Source organism: Apus apus, chromosome 24, assembly GCF_020740795.1.
Source record: "Apus apus isolate bApuApu2 chromosome 24, bApuApu2.pri.cur, whole genome shotgun sequence".
Taxonomy (NCBI): domain Eukaryota; kingdom Metazoa; phylum Chordata; class Aves; order Apodiformes; family Apodidae; genus Apus; species Apus apus.
Genome location: NC_067305.1, coordinates 3776066 through 3791950, shown reverse-complemented (window position 1 = coordinate 3791950; position 15885 = coordinate 3776066). Strand labels below are relative to the sequence as shown.

At 51.9% G+C, this 15885-nt stretch overlaps 1 protein-coding gene across 9 annotated transcripts in view; it reads left to right on the top strand.

Moving 5' to 3' along the window:
• The first annotated feature begins 15788 nt into the window (after nt 1-15788).
• Nucleotides 15789-15885, top strand: part of PTPRS (protein tyrosine phosphatase receptor type S) — a 162365-nt gene continuing 162268 nt past the window's right edge. For 3 of the 9 annotated variants that reach the window (XM_051639355.1, XM_051639358.1, XM_051639357.1), the window contains exon 1: nt 15830-15845. The gene's annotated coding sequence lies outside the window, so the exon portion shown is untranslated. Of the gene's footprint in view, nt 15846-15885 lie in introns of all 9 variants that reach the window. The other 6 variants (XM_051639352.1, XM_051639366.1, XM_051639354.1 and 3 more) reach the window with 3 other exon arrangements.

Sequence of the window (15885 nt, the reverse complement as noted above, 5' to 3'; positions counted from 1 at the left end):
TTCCATGAGCTGCCACTCAACCTGCCGAGCCAACACAATTACACTATACAAATAAACATCTGTCACCCACACACAAACTTTCAGTTTGTCAGCTCAGATGCTGCTGCTGTCCCCACTGCGTTTTATGCCCCAGCCCAACCCCATCCCTGCTATCTCCAGCTCTCCAGGCTGTCACTCAGCTGCAATTTCCCACTCTGGATCCATGAGGAGAAGCTACGAATCCTCTGGCTCTGTCAGGATATCATTAACCTTTGCTTTGGATTTAAATGGTCTCGTCCTGTCAGTTCAGAGCTGTGCTGTCATTTACTTCCAGCCTCCTTCCACCACCCAGGTCTTGGGCAGCTCTTTGCTCCTTCTCAGTATGACTGGGAGCTCCCCAGTGCCTGCACACACGTGCTCACCCAGCCCATGTGTGTGTCCCTGCCCCATCGCTCTCCTCCTCATCTCCAGGGAGGATGACCTTGGCAGAACTGGATGAAAAGGTCTCTGGGGAGACCTTAGAGCAGCCTTCCAGTACCTGAAGGGGCTACAGGAAAAGGGACTTTTTACATGGGCATAGAGTGATAGAACCATGATGGCCATGTAGAAATTAGAGCCTTGATAAAACCCCAGGTGCCCCATTTTCCCCCTTACTTTGATCTTAATTTGTGCTCATTGCTCCAGAGGACAAGAAAAACCCTGGAAACACATTTCCACCTCTCCCATTTGCTGTGCTTCCCCAGCAGCCCCAGTTTCTCTCTCTTCTAATCACAGAGGTGGCAGCGCTGGGATGAGGCATCAACAGGGAGGGCGGCTCGATACGACATCAGCTCCTTCTCCCCATCAATCACTTCCCGACGTTGGTTTGTGCTTCCCAGAGTGCTGGGGAGGTGGCAGGGCTGGGAATCCCCATCCCGACGTTGTGGGTGCTTTGGGACTGACAGCTTTTGGGCCAGGAACAGTTTTCTCCGTGGGAGCACCATGAGCACAGCCAGAACTTTTCCTGGGAATTTCGGGCAAATCAAAGGCACTTTTTAGATGTGTGGGGAGGTGAGACATGAACCTTAGGTGCATTTAGAGCAGCAGCTCCTTCCTTGATCAGAGCCTTGGAGAACTTTTTGATCATGATCTCTGCTCCCCTGCCCATGGCCATGACCCTGTGGGCTGCCTGGATTTAAGCATATTAAAAAAAAACCCCACCACTTAAAAATCCCCAAAACAAACCATAAAAAAAGAAGCGACTTTTTCAAATGGAAAAAAAAATCAGCTTCTCCTCTGCATTTGCAGGCAGAAGGATGCAGCTGCTTGGGGTGGCTGAGATGCAGCCGCAAGAAATAAAACAAAACTAATAAAGAAGAATGCAGCCAAGATCAGACAGCAGGGGAGCAGCTTCAGAGGGCTGAGAGTGATGAGATCTTCACGGATGGTTGAAGAGCCACGGCAGGGTTGGCCCAAATCGCCTTTGCCACGGTCGGGAGAAGCTGACCACAGTTTGGGGCAGAAAGCAGCCGTTTGTTGAGGGAGCTGCAGAACTCCGTGCTGCCAGTGCTGAGCTCTCATCTGAGCCCCAGCTGCTGCGTGGATGTTACATGATCATCAAATACACAAATATAATGAGGAGAGGGAGAAGGTCGGAGGGGGAGGAGGGGAGGGAAGCCGTTGGATCTGGGACGGGAGCCAGGAGCTCGGCATCGGCCCCAGGAGGCAGCAGCAGCTCCCCCAGCTCTCACTGTGGGCACAGACACTCAGGGTTTGCTTTTGAGCAAGGAAACACGAGTTTCTTCTTCTTTATTGTGGTTTTTTTCCCCTCACCAGCAAGGGAATTTTCTTCTCCCAGATCTCCCATCCCAATCCAGAGCCAAACATTTAACATAAACACATGGGAAATAGAGGGTTTTGGGAGCCAGGCAGAGGGGAAAGGGCAGAGCTGGCCGAGGATTTCAGTAACATCAGATATTTCCGTCATTTTGAAATGGTTCCTGTCTTCTGTGCCTCTTTGCACGTGAATTTGTTCTCAACTCAAGCCAGTGGAACAGGGAGGTTTTTCTTTCTAAGCATCAGAAAGGAAGTTTTTGATCATTTCAGACTAGTCTTGTCCATAAAAACAAATGTGCAGTTCAGGAAACATGTGGAAATAGAGTCTGTCCAGTGGAAAATTTGAATTTTGACATGAAAAAACACTTCTGCAAAAGAAAAAAAAAGCTGGAAGTCCCTTCCAGTGTGATGCCAGGAGCACCTGTTCCCTCTGGGAACTCACGGCAGATGCAGGTGGACCTGATTCTCCTCCTTGGACAGGGCACATTCTGGTGGCACGGGGATGCAAAAGCCTTTGGACCTATTTTGGCTCCATTTTTACCCTATTTTGGCCCCACTTTGCCCCTGGGCAGAGGTAGAATGCTCAGAGGTGCCAAAGCAGCTCAGCAATATGCTCCAGCCTGTGTGTGCAGGACACATCTCCCCACGGTGCCATCCTCCCAGATCGTTAGAAGAAAACAATTACTATGCAAATCTTAATGAATCAAGGCCACAACCCACAACTGGGAACATAAATATCAAAGTGTGAGCTTCGATTGAAGGCAGAGAAGGAAGTGTAATTAATTCCATCACGAACTGCCACCACCCTGCTCCAACCAAGATCCAGGCTGAGACTCACCAGAGGTTTGGAAGGGGTCGGGATGTGCCGTGCCCTGGGCTGGGCTTGGGGTGCCAGATCCCATCCCATGGGGACAGTGACACCCCGAAGGACATGGCTCCGTGTATCTGGATCTTGGCTCTCAGCTCAGAATTAAAAGGTTATTTGAGACTTTGCCAATTGCTTTTGATCTGGTGATGAAAGACGATGATAAATCTTAAGAGACCCAAATTAATAGAGAGGAAATTGATTTTGTAATGTGTGGACTTGTTTTATTAGTCTCCTGCAGGCTGGGCGAGATTGGGAAGGCAGCAGCATGCGGCTGGATAATGAGACCAGCACGTCTCTGCCGGCCCCGTGGTGGGCAGTGTCACATCCCACAGGCACAGCCCCCCACCCATTTACCAGGAAAATAACCTCATCACCCAGTCCTGCCCCCCCAGCACCCCTTGCCATGGGCTGGTGGGATAGGGGGGACCATGCAGGTGGCCCAACTCTTCTCTATCACTGCCTCCTTCCTTGCCACGCCACAAGAAACTTTATTTCTTATTTAAATGCTGTGGGTTTTGCTTCTTTCCCTCCTCCCCAAATTACCCTCCAAACCTGGAGCGTGACCTTCCAGCTGCAAAGGTCTCAGCTGCTGGAGTGACAGCTTTGCAAATAGCAGAGGGAGCAGCCGAAGGGCCAGGCTCTCTCCTGTTTATTAATTATGATTTGGAAGAAATTCTTTGCTGTGAGGGTGGTGAGACCCTGAAACAGGCTGCCCAGGGAAGCTGTGGCTGCCCCATCCCTGGCAGTGTTGAAGGGCAGGTTGGATGGGGCTTGGAGCAACCTGGGCTGGTGGGAGGTGTCCCTGCCCATGCAGGGGGGTTGGGACTGGATGATCTTTAAGGTCCTTTCCAGCTCAAACCATTCCATGATGATTCTATGATAACTACTTGGTCTCATTCCTTAAGGGCTGGAATTTCTTTGTGGGGCAGAGGTGGAGTGCCGTGTGAAATTAGGGTTTGATTTCCTTCTGGGAGATGGCAAAGGAGCCCAGGAATTAGGAATGACTCTGTGCTTTGGGTAGGAAAGAGATGCATGGATCAAGCTAACGACATGAGAGAGAAGGAAGATTGAGATCCACAGCACATGCCTGCTCTGCTCCGGAGAAGTAAATGGACGTACATATTATTATTGCAATATAATTTGAGCAAAGTATTTTCCTAGGATCTAGAGCATTTGCTATAGTTAATTGAGATCCCAAAGTTCAGTGGCTTTCATTATAGCAAAGCTCTGGAGCGGAATACTCTGGGCTAATGATCAGAGCAAGATGGAAAGGGCATTTACTGGGGCTGCATAATGCGGCTCCAAGGTGGGAGAGTATCAACAACCACGCTCCGACTCCCCGGCTGGGGCTGCTCCGCTGCAAATCCAGAGCTGAGTCCCTGTGGTGTGCTGGGAAAACCTTCCTGGGGTGCCATGGAAAGTTGGAGCTTGGCTCGGTGGAGTTGAGGGCTTGTGAGGGAAGCTCTGCAGGCTGGGGGGGCTGGGGAGCATTGCAGTGTCACCAGTGGGGGGTTTGCTTCCTGGGCCTGTGTTTCTGCAGCAGGATGTTGTTCCCCCATGAGCCCACCCTCCTGGGAAGGAGCAGGGCTGTCCTCTCCAGCAGCCCCAGGAGCCTCAGGAGATGTTCCCAGCCTTCTCCCCCAGCCACTCTTCCCAACCGAAAACCATCCTGTCTTCCAAGCAACAGCTTCTCTCTGGCCTTTGCCACTCCAAACTGCTCTACAGTAGCCATGGGAGCAGTTACCTGAACAACCTCCACCCTGCTGGAGAAATAATTACGGCAAGTCTGGAAGCAAATGTTAAAGAAGAAATAAGGGAGCTCTGAAATGGGCTGAACTGGTGGGATTGGATCCAGGTCAACCTGTGCCACTGTCCCCTACCCAAACCCCACCAGGGCCAAGCTAGATGTCTGAGACATCTCTGCATTGAGGAGGAAACCCCACTTTGGACCCCGCTGGGGTGCCAGCCAGGTCCTGCAGCAGGCAGCAGGCACCGAGCCCTTGCTCTGGGGCTGTTCTCATGCACTTTGCATGATTTTTACACTAATTCCCATTTTTGTGCCCGTGCGACCATGAACCGACCCCGCGCCAGGGGATCAGCAAAGCACAAAGCAAAGGCTCAGCTCGCACCACCGCAGCCATGCCACCCCCCACCTCTCCCAAACAGAAAGGTGACACTTTATCACCGATCCACCTACGAACCCAACAAACACCAGAAGCCTGGAGGGGGTCTCTCCCACCCCCCAAAAAAAAGACAGGTCCCCACGGAAGTGTGAGTCTTCCATCTTTTTGATGGGCGCACCTCGGCGTCCGTCAACCATCCCCCTCCACCTGCTCACAGCAGGCTTCGCTTTTCATTAGAAATAAAAATAACCCTTGTCAGAAGGTGGGTTTTTTTTTTCTTCCCCGTGGTTGAACGTGGATGAGTGTCGGCTGAGCCGGGGCCCCCTGGCAAGGCTGGAAGCTGGAGAATTTCTCTGGAGTTTTTCTAGGTTTAGCGAGGCAGAAAATAGACAAGGAGAACACAAAAGCAAAGGCCGTCACTCAGGGTAACTTTATCTCAAATTAATCCTGCCAAAATGTGGCAGAGAGGGAAGGGCTGGGGGGATGGGGCTGGGGGGGGGGAGGAAGGGAAAAAATAAAATCAAATGTAATGTGGAGAAAGTTCTAATCAAAAGGTGTTTTTTCCTGTGTGTCCAGTGGCTCCATCTCAGGCCTCACGTTTTCTCTCTCTGCTGAAGCTCCCAGGGTGTGGGATTTCTCCCCCCTGCCAAAGAGGGTGCCTGGGATGGGGACTGGGTGCTGCCTGCTCCACCACAGCACCCACCAGCCAGGGATGCACCAGCATTGGCAAAATCAAGGCTTCAACCAGCAAGAAAACAATTCCAGCTACACTTCAGAATTAAAAGTTGGGCTGGGAGGAGGGACAGCCCCAGAAATACGGGGGCTGCACAAGGCTGGATGGAGCTGTGGGATGAGGGGAAGGGGATGAGAAGGATGGAGCTGGGACACATGGAGGACATGGCTCTGCCTCTCCTCCCCCATGCACTGCAGCTGCTCTTTAAAAATTCCATTTAAAAGCTGCTTCAGCACCACGTTCCTCACACCGTACCCTGGGATCACTAGGTTCTCTCCTCCTTTTACCATCACTCTGCTTTCCACCTCTGCTTTTATTTTATTTATTTCCCCTCTCAGCTGCTTCCAAGCTCCTTCGCCAGGTTGCTATAGCACCTCCTGTGCCAGAAATGCCCTTTTTTGGCCCACAAATCTGCCTGATTTCAGCCCAACCCTGCCTGGAGACACCCAACCACTGGCCTTGGGGTGCAGATTTATGGCTCTGGTGCCATCACCCCTCTCTCCTTGGTCCCTATTTCTAGATGAATAGCATCTCACTGGAAAGAAAAGGAAACCTCCTTATTGCTGGAAAAGAAAAGCTACACATCTGCCTGGGCTTAAGCAAGGTGTTATTTTAAGCAAGATCTATTTTAAGATGGTGCTGGTCCTGGGGGAAGTGAAGCGGTGTAAGCGTGTTTACACGAGGAGCTGGGGGGATGTGTGGCATTAAGCCTTGTCATGCAGAGAACACCTTGTTTCCAGCTGCTTCTCCCCTCTCCTGAATTTTTTAACCCAGAGGCCCCATGCCTGGTGCTTTATCCGTGTGGGTGGCAGGGCTGAGAGCTCCCCCTGCTACAACCCAGCGAGCAAACTGGGACCAGTGTGAGAGGCAGGGTTGGGTGCAGAGCTGGGAGGGCTCAGCCCTGGCTGCAGATCTCTCTCTGCAGCTTTTATCTGGGTGTAGTAGGTGCCAGGGAAGGGGGCAGCCCTGATCCGAGTGGGAGGGGAGCAAGAGTAAATTGGCAGGCTTTATTATTAGTTAACACCAGGGAAGGAGGCCACTGTGAAAAAACAACCCAAACCCCCTTCCAGATCTGATTTCTTACCTCAGTTTTCCTCTGGAGAAACGACGTTTTCTTTGTGAGGATCCCTCTCCAGCCCCCAAACACCTGCAGTTCTGTGGCTGCCCCTTTGCTCCTATTTGCTGATCCTGAGATTTACACCAGGACATTGAGACTATCCCAGGGGTAGGTGGGTGATGTAGGGAGGGTGGGCGATGCAGGGGGTGGGTGGGTGATGTGGGGTGGGTGGGTGATGCAGGGAGAGTGGGTAACGTGGGGTGGGGGGTGATGCAGGGTGCAAGGGGCAGCAGCCACATCACCCACCTGCTGTGGCACATCTGGTGAGATGGGGTGTAGAGGGGTGCAGAGACACATCTGGCAGACACGGATCAGCCCTAACACACCTGGACAGATGAGCAGGGTCTGACAGACTCCCCGGGCAGGCAGCATGAAGGGGCTCAGCTGCGTTAACTCCGCGGGTGCCACCAGGCAAAGCTCAAAAGGGGAAAACGAGCAAATCCCAGGGAATGTGGCAGGGAATGAGGGTCCAGCTCCCCCAGCCTGGTCCAGCTGGGTGACCCAGGAGATGAGCTGGGATGTGCACCCATTCCCTTGGGTGCACCTTTGTCACATGCTTGGTTAAATGCTTGGCCAACAGGCTTCTCAGTTGCATCTGGCCGCTCCCGAGGAAAATCAGCCAAGCCTTTTGGTAAGCAGCCAGGTGGCAACCTGAAGCTGGAAAGGGGCTTAAAACTTAAAAGATTTACAACTGTCCACCCTCCACCAACCCTTTTACATGATTAGAGCGATGAGCGTGGGCTGCGCGTCAGGGCGATGCGGGACTGCGGGGACCCAGCCCGGGCGATGTGCTGCAGCCCCCACGCAGGGGAGAAAAAACACCAGTGCAACCTCTGGGGGTGCCTGTAGGCTCATCTGTGGCAGTGGAAGGGTCACAGCTCGCTGTGCGGGTTTGACTAGTGCCCGGACAGATGCCACACGTCATGCCCAGGGTGCCCAAAGCCCATGGAGATGCTTCCTGCAAGGTTATCTGCAGGTCACTTCCCAGCGCTGGTGGAGAGAGGAAAGACATTTTTTTTTCCCTGCCCAGTGACCAGGCTGAACTTCCCAAGCTGTTCAAGTGCCTGTGAGTGAATAACTTCAGCTCATTAATTAAGCCCAGCAATTTAGAAACTAGCCTAAATATAGCTGCCCAATGAGAGTGTGAAACGAAAGGGAAATGTCTTTCCAGCTGCCCGCCCACCCGCCCTGCCAGGAGGATAAAAGCCAGAAATTCCCATTTAAATTCCACATCCCCCGGGTGCGAGTGGAGCTCCGGGGACCCGTGGGGGGGGAGTAATTAAATTGGAAAAGAAGCTGTTTGCAAAGAGGTTGGTCCGGTCTCCCATCCAGAAATCCTGCAGGTCCCTGGGATGCTGGAGCTTTCTCCAGGATGAGGAAACCTCTCCTTGCTGCACGGTGGGAATGTGCAGTGCTCGTTCCCTGGGGTTTTGGCAGCCGGGTCTGTGGGGGCTTCTCTGGCTGCCATGGAACCAAATCTGCAGTTTCCTACTGACCTCTGATGGAAGGAAGGAAGGAAGGAAGGAAGGAAGGAAGGAAGGAAGGAAGGAAGGAAGGAAGGAAGGAAGGAAGGAAGGAAGGAAGGAAGGAAGGAAGGAAGGAAGGAAGGAAGGAAGGAAGGAAGGAAGGAAGGAAGGAAGGAAGGAAGGAAGGAAGGAAGGAAGGAAGGAAGGAAGGAAGGAAGGAAGGAAGGAAGGAAGGAAGGAAGGAAGGAAGGAAGGAAGGAAGGAAGGAAGGAAGGAAGGAAGGAAGGAAGGAAGGAAGGAGAGCCCCGAGATCTCATTTGCTCAGCACAGAGCTCACCGAGTCCCACAGGGCACATGGCACAGCCTCAGAAGACTGTTTCCTATTTTTATTCTGAATAATTTAACCCAGTCAAAACCAGAGCTCCTCTCTCTGTCCTGAGCACAGCAACTCCCCAAAACACTCACACACTCCAAAGGGGTTCACACATGCAAAGAGCCAGCCTGGGGGACACATCCAGATATTTTACCCATCAGATCATGCTGGAGGGATCCTTCCCCTGTTAGAATGATGGACTCACAGAATGGTTTGAGTTGGACAGGGCCTTTCAAGGCCAGCTAGTCCAAACCCCCACAGTGAGCAGGGACATCTTCAACCAGATCAGATTACTCAGAGCCTGGTCCCACCTGGACTGGAATGGTTCCAGGGATCTACCACCTCTCTGGGCAACCTGTTCCAGTGCTTTGCCACCCTCATTGCAAAACATTTCTTCCTAAGATCTAACCTAAATCTCCCCTCTCTCAGTTTAAAACCATCACTCCTTGTCCTTTCACTGCTAAAACCCAGCCCAGAGGCAGGAGAACACATCCCAAAGGAGAAGTCACTCCAAGGTGCTCTCTGCATGCCCCCCAAGCCATGTGCAATGGCTCTGCCTCCAAGAAACCCTTGTGCCTGGCTAATAGTGAAGGTGGCCAGGGTGGGGACACACCGGTGGCTGCAGCCAGCCCAGCAGGGACGTGCCACCTCCTCGCAGCCCCCACGACATCATCCACCCGCTTTTCTGTTGCAAGAGGGAAAATTTGCTTGCAGCAAGAAGGGAAAACTCCTGCCCTTGCTTCTTCCTCATCACTCCTGCAGGGTCCAGGGGGTGTTGGGGAAGTTACCCTGGGAGAGTCAGCTTCAGCTCGGGGTGGGGCACACAAACCCCTGCATGGGGGGGAGTTTGGACCTTGCACACTGAGTGGGTTACATGTGCAGGGAGGCTGTTTGCAGCATCCCACCCAGCTTTTCCTCATTTAGCCCTTTCCATATTTATCCTCTGGGCTCCTCTCCCCACACCAAACCCCATCTTGATTCAGCCACCACAGAGCAGGGGGTGAAGTCCAGCCTCACGGAGCAGCTGAGCTGGGAATGTTCCTCCTGGAAATGAAACTGGAGGGAAATCAGCTCATGGCTTGTTTCCCCAACAGATGCTTTCTGCATGGAAGGAGTCTCTGTCAGCACCAGGCACAAGGATGCTGCTGCCTTGAGCCAAAGGACTCACATTTGCACCACACCAGGATGGAGCACAAAGAGCCATTTTTAGGCTTGGAAGCTAAAAAGATTCATCAGGATTTTACAGTTTTTGCTCTGCAGTTCTGAAACAGCGACAACAACCAAACGCTTCTGTCCTTTACCTTCCTGCAACGCCGATGACTTTGGTGCACCAGGGAAGAAAATCCAGCCTCCCATTTTTCACTGCAAAGACAGAAATTCAGCCCGTAATGTTCTAGAGAGAGCAAAGCACCAATGACACAGCTGAAAAACAGCAGCAGAGCAAAGAGCAGCGAAAACTTCCCTGGGCTTCCATATGGCATCGCTCCATCTTGGACCACGTTATTATTATATTTCATCCAAGCTTTAGCTGCTTTCTGTGTTATCTGATGCAGGGAAAATGTTGATGTGGAGGACTCTGGTACAGACACTTGGTTTTTTTTTTTTCCTCCCACCACATTTGTATTCTCCCCAGAACCTCAACGTTTTCAAAATGTTTTGTTAAGTTAATTTGTATCCGCGGCCGCTTGTGAATTTTTCAGATTATTTGATCTGTAACTGAACTAACACGAAGAGCAACTATTGTTCTGCAGGAGAAAACAGTGCCAAAGTGTGTCTGAGGTGTTTGACCCTTGCCCATCCTCTAACCCCACATTAGGTCCCCAGGCACCAGCAATGCTGCTGGAAACCAGCCTGGGGATGGCACTGGGTGCATCCCTGCACCGCTCCAGCCTGAGGTTCCCACACACACAGCCCAAAAAACCCTCTCTGGAAGGCATTTTCCTCCACTCTGAATTACCCCAGATTGCAAATTGGGCCTCAAATCTGCAGCCCAGGGAGATTTTGAAGTGTCTCATGGACGTGTGTTTTTTGGGGAACCTCTGAGCAGGGGCAGCTTTGCTCGAGCCTCGGTGGGGGCTGAACCTCAAGGCGCATCCCCCGGCTCGGCTGCCTTAACTCGGGAGAGGGTTTTCATCTCTCCTCACCAACCCCTGCCCAGGGAAGCTGTGGCTGCCCCATCCCCAAAGTGTTCAGGATGACAGCAAAGGAGAACCACTCACCAGGTTAGATTGGAGATGAGTTTCTGCCTCAGGAAGAGCCTGGGATGAGTTGTTTGCAGAGATTTCTCAGCCACTGACGAGACCTTCCCCAGGAGGGTGCGAGGCAGGCTCTGCAGGTCGGGGGGCTGGTCATTCCCCATGGCTGACCTGCCTGGTGGGGACCAGGGAAATGGCTGATCTGCTCTGGTGGGAAGAATATGGAACTTAAGCATAAAATGTGATGAAATTGCAGACTTGGTTGTCCCTCAGCACGTCTGCCTGAGGCCGTGGGTACGTTGGCACTTGGCATGTGCCCGAATCCCACCCGTGGCGGGGGCCACGGCACGGGCTCCTCTCCTGGCAGATGGGCTTTATGGACCAGCACCTGCCCTTGCAACCAGCATTGATCGCCCGCCGTGCTTGTTCTGTAACTTGTTGTTTTTACCAGCTTGGATTTAAGAATTGAATTCAAATGCCATCAAGGGGAGATCAATAGATTGTTTCACAAGCCACCAGTGACCGTGTCTGGGCGCTGCGGCTCCAACTGCTGGAGCAGCCATGCTTTCCACCCAGCTCTTGGAGGAATTAAAAACCAACAGAAACAAAGACGGGTTGGAAAAGAAGATGGGAGCAAAGTTTGCTTCAGCACAACCCTAAGTGTCAAGGGGTTTGATTCCTGTAGGTGATGCCTTTGGATGTGGGTGCTGGGTTTACAGGATAAAGGGTGTTCCAGCCTTGAAAAAAAAGTCTTGCTGCACTTTGGAGGATCCACAAAATGTGTCTGCATGGGCTGGATCACACCATCTTGGTCCAACATGGTGACAAGATGGTAGTAAGACATGACTATTTCACACCACAGGAGTTTCTCTGTGCCAGCCACCACTGGGCTCATGAAAAGATCTCTCACACTTTAGCAGATCCAGTCATAAACCCCCCAAAAACCCCAAACAAGCAGGATTTGGGGGCCCATCTCCACAGGCTGCACCTGAAAACTCATCCATTAGTCATGAGGACACCCAGCAATTGCACATCCTTGCAGTTCATTCACAGCTTTATGGCAAGTCATGAGATATTTGGTATTTTCCTCCAAGCAAACAAAAGCAGATGATTAAGGAAGAGGCGCAGCTCGCTCGCTTTCAGGAGGGAGGCAGCTTGCAAAATGCAGCTCACAGGGCTTCAATACAACTCCAGAAAGCAAATAAACAGCCTGGCTGAGAGGACAACGCTCCCAGTTTCCTGAGTTTTAAGCCAAATTTGGGATTCTGGGGAGGGAAGGCTGGGGATTACCTCCTGCAAAACTGGCACCAGTGAAAATGGCATCCAAGTGTGGATGCAGAAACGTGTGTCACAGCCCCAGCCTGACTTGTCTGGCTCTACATATACCACAAACTTTCAAAACTTTCCATGGTTAACCATTTCCAAACGGAAAATCCAAAAGAAAGCAGCTGTTTTACCCTTTTATTTATGTATGTATGTATGTATGTATGTATGTATGTATGTATTTATTTATTTATTTATTTAATGTGTGTGTGTTATTCTTCTCATTTTCAAAGCTTGCTTTGCTGGGTTTTTTTAGCCTGGGGCAACATGTTTAGACCCACAAGCTTCACCCTCACCGGAAAAACAACAACAAAAAAAGACCGAGTTGCAGATGGAAAATATTCTGTCAGAAATTTCCTGGCCACCTCTCCCTTTTATGCCAACGTTTTGCATGCTTGGAAGGGCTGTAAATGACTGTACAGCAGCAAATTTGGCCACTGGGCTTTTCAACCACGGCGTAGCAGCCCCTCTATGCCCAGATTTAATCCCCCTCCCACTTCTTCGACACGTCCCTTCGCAACCGTCTCTCCGCTGGAAAATGTACTTGGATGCATCGATTGCTCTGGTGATCAAACCCTCCTCCCTTGCAAAACCAGAGCCTGGCCAGAAATGTGAGTCTCCTAATTAAACACACGTTGGAGAGTTGAATTGCAAATGAATCAATTCCTGCCTAAAAAAAAAAAAAAAAAAAAAAAAAAAGAGAGAAGGGAAAAAAAATACATTAAAAAAATAATAAAAAAATAAAATCCAGTCAAGCAAGACCAGGATGGGATGGTTAATAATTGATATTTACATTTCTCCCATGTCTGATCAGAGCATTTGATTGCATGACAAAATGAGGAAATTACTGTAAAGTATTAGACATCCATTAGGAAGAGAGATGCAGGAGACAGGACGTGGGAGCTGTGGTGATGGGGTGTTTGCCACCAGGGTCTGCAGCCGTTGGGAAAGGAGTTGGGCTGGTGGTGCAAGGGATGTTTTCTGGGTGAGGAAGAAAATCAGTGATTGATCCCTGTTTTCTGGGAGATGCCACAGGAAAGGGTGGGAAGGGTTGTCCGAGGCAGAGCTGAGACTCTTCCAGGACATGAGAAGGTGGGGTTGTTGGACCCTGCAGCAGCACCGTGGGCACCTTCTAGCTGGTCCTATGGGTCCCTATGGGCTCCTATGGACTCCTGTGGGTCTCTGTGCATCCCCACAGGCTGCTGTGGATCAATGTGGGGCTCTGTGGACTCCTGTGGATCCCCGTGGGGTTCTGTGGGCTGCTATGGAATTCTGTGTATCTGTATGGGTCTCTATGGACCCTACAGGTCTCTGTGGGCTGCTATGGACCCCTATGGGACCCTATGGGCTCTTATGGACCACTGTGCAGCTGTATGGCTTCCTGTAGATCTCTACAGGTCTTGATGGACTCCTATGGACCCCTGTGGACCTCTCTGGGTCCCTGTGGGCTCCTGTGGGACCCTGACACAACTGTATGGGTTCCTAAGGATGCCTATGGGTCTTTATGGGCTCCTATGGGTACCTATGGACTCCTATGGATCCCTATGGATCTCTATTGTCTCCTATCCTTGGAGATCACCCTTTCTCACAGCAGAAAATTGATTTTTAACTCAATTTCAGGTTCCCCATCCAATCCCAGACCCCTCCCAGCAGGAGAGGGGACGCGGTGCTGCCCGACACCCTCCCGGCTCCCGCGGCACCTCCACCCCCAGCTCTGCCAACAGCATCTTCCTGGTGTATCCAGGAAAACGGAGCAGGTTTCACACCCACAATTCACTTCCAAGGCCATAACAACAGCAGCCCCTGCTCAGCAACAGCTCTCGGCACGCGGGAAGACAAGGAAATTCCCAGCTGGATGGCGGGACCTGAGGATGAGCCACGGAGCAGCTCCTCTGGGCCCCTGGAAGTGAAGGAATCTGATTTTTTTTGGCTGGATTTCCTTGGAATAGTTCAAACTCGCCTCTCAGCTGACATTTGGTGACTCTCAAGAGGCGCAGGAGTGGATCAGGGGAAGTTCAGGGAGCAGCAGGGGTTTGTCCTTGGAGCGAGGATGGATTTGGGGCTGGAACATTTGGGAGGCTCTGGGTGGGAAAAGGGGCAAAAAAAATCCTTCCTCCAGGGGTGGAGGGGGCACCTGGGGGGTATAAGGGGAAAGAGCCACCGTGGTGGGGCCAAATGGTCCCCAGGGAGGAGCTGTGGTGGATGGGAGGCAGGGAAGGGATGTATGGAAGACATTAAATATGGGGAATACATTAAATATGGGAATAACATGAAAGATGGGGAAGGTCTTGAATGGGAAGGATCTGTTAAATATGGTGAATAAATTAAAGATGGGAAAGGTATTAAATATTGGGAAGGTATTGAATGGTAAGAATATAAAAAGATGGGGAATACATTAAATATGGGGAATATATGACATACAGGGAATAGTTTGAATAGAAGGAATATATTAAATATGGACATATATTAAATATGGGAAATAGATTAAATATGGGGAATAGATTAAATATTAGGAATATAATAAATATGGGGAACATACTAAATATGAGGACAATGTTAAACATGGGGAATATACTAAATATGAAGAATATATTAAATATGAGGAGTCTAAAATATGAGGAATGTGCAAAATACTAAATAAGATGATTATAGTACATGTGAGCATGTATTGAGTATGGGAAATATGTTGAATATAGATGATGTATTGAATGTGGGAAGTACGTGAAATAATATGGCAAATATGGCAAATAGAAGTGGGTTAAATACAGCAGGTTCACTGCAGGGAATATGCTGAATTATGGGAATGTCACTGATGAGGGAACCCCAGAGACTCTTGTTGATATCAGCATTGTGGAAAACAGGTGGAATATCAATGATATCTTAAGGGAAATACATTGGATATGAGCAACCTTGATGGGAGGGCTGGAGCAGCTCTGCTCTGGGGACAGGCTGGGAGAGTTGGGGTGTTCAGCCTGGAGAAGAGAAGGCTCCAGGGAGACCTTAGAGCACCTTCCAGTGCCTGAAGGGGCTCCAGGAAAGCTGGGGAGGGGCTTGGGACAAGGGCAGGGAGGGAGAGGACAAGGGGGGATGGATGAAAACTGGCAGAGGGGAGATGGAGGTGAGACATGAGGAGGGAATTCTGGAGTGTGAGGGTGGTGAGAGCCTGGCCCAGGTTGCCCAGGGAAGCTGTGGCTGCCCCATCCCTGGCAGTGTTGAAGGGCAGGTTGGATGGGGCTTGGAGCAACCTGGGCTGGTGGGAGGTGTCCCTGCCCGTGCAGGGGGGCTGAAAGTGGATGATCTTGAAGGTCCCTTCCCACCCAAACCATTCCATGATTCTATGAACACGAGCAAACCCGCCGGGCACGGCAAATACGCCCCAAAACATGGAATGTCCCGAACGGGGGAAGTTGTTGGCACCGCCGCGGTGGGGCTGGGGCGGGACGGGGCAGGACGGGGCAGGACGGGGATCCCCCCTCCCCCCCATTCCCGCCGCCGTCGCGCCTCCCCGCCCACGTGCGCGCGGGGCCTTTAAGGGGCGGCCCCGCCCCTCGCCTCCGCGGTGACGTCACCGCCCCCCGCGCCCCCCGAGGAGGAGGAGGAGGAGGAGGAGGAGGAGGAGGGGGGTTGGGGGGGGGGAGGAAGGGGAGCCCGCCCCCGGTGACGTCAGGCGGCGCGGCCGGGAATGACATCACCTGTGCGAGTGGCCGGCGGGCGGGAGCTCGCGCCGCAGTGTCCGCGCGCCGCGGCCCCAGCGCAGCCGGGCGGAGGAGGAGGCGGCGTGAGGGGGGGGCGAGGGGCGAGGGGCCCTTCCGCGCCCTCCGGCCGGCATGGGAGCGGGCGGCCGCGCGGCCAGGTACGGCGGGGGGCGCGCTGTGCCGGGGGGTGGTGGGGGG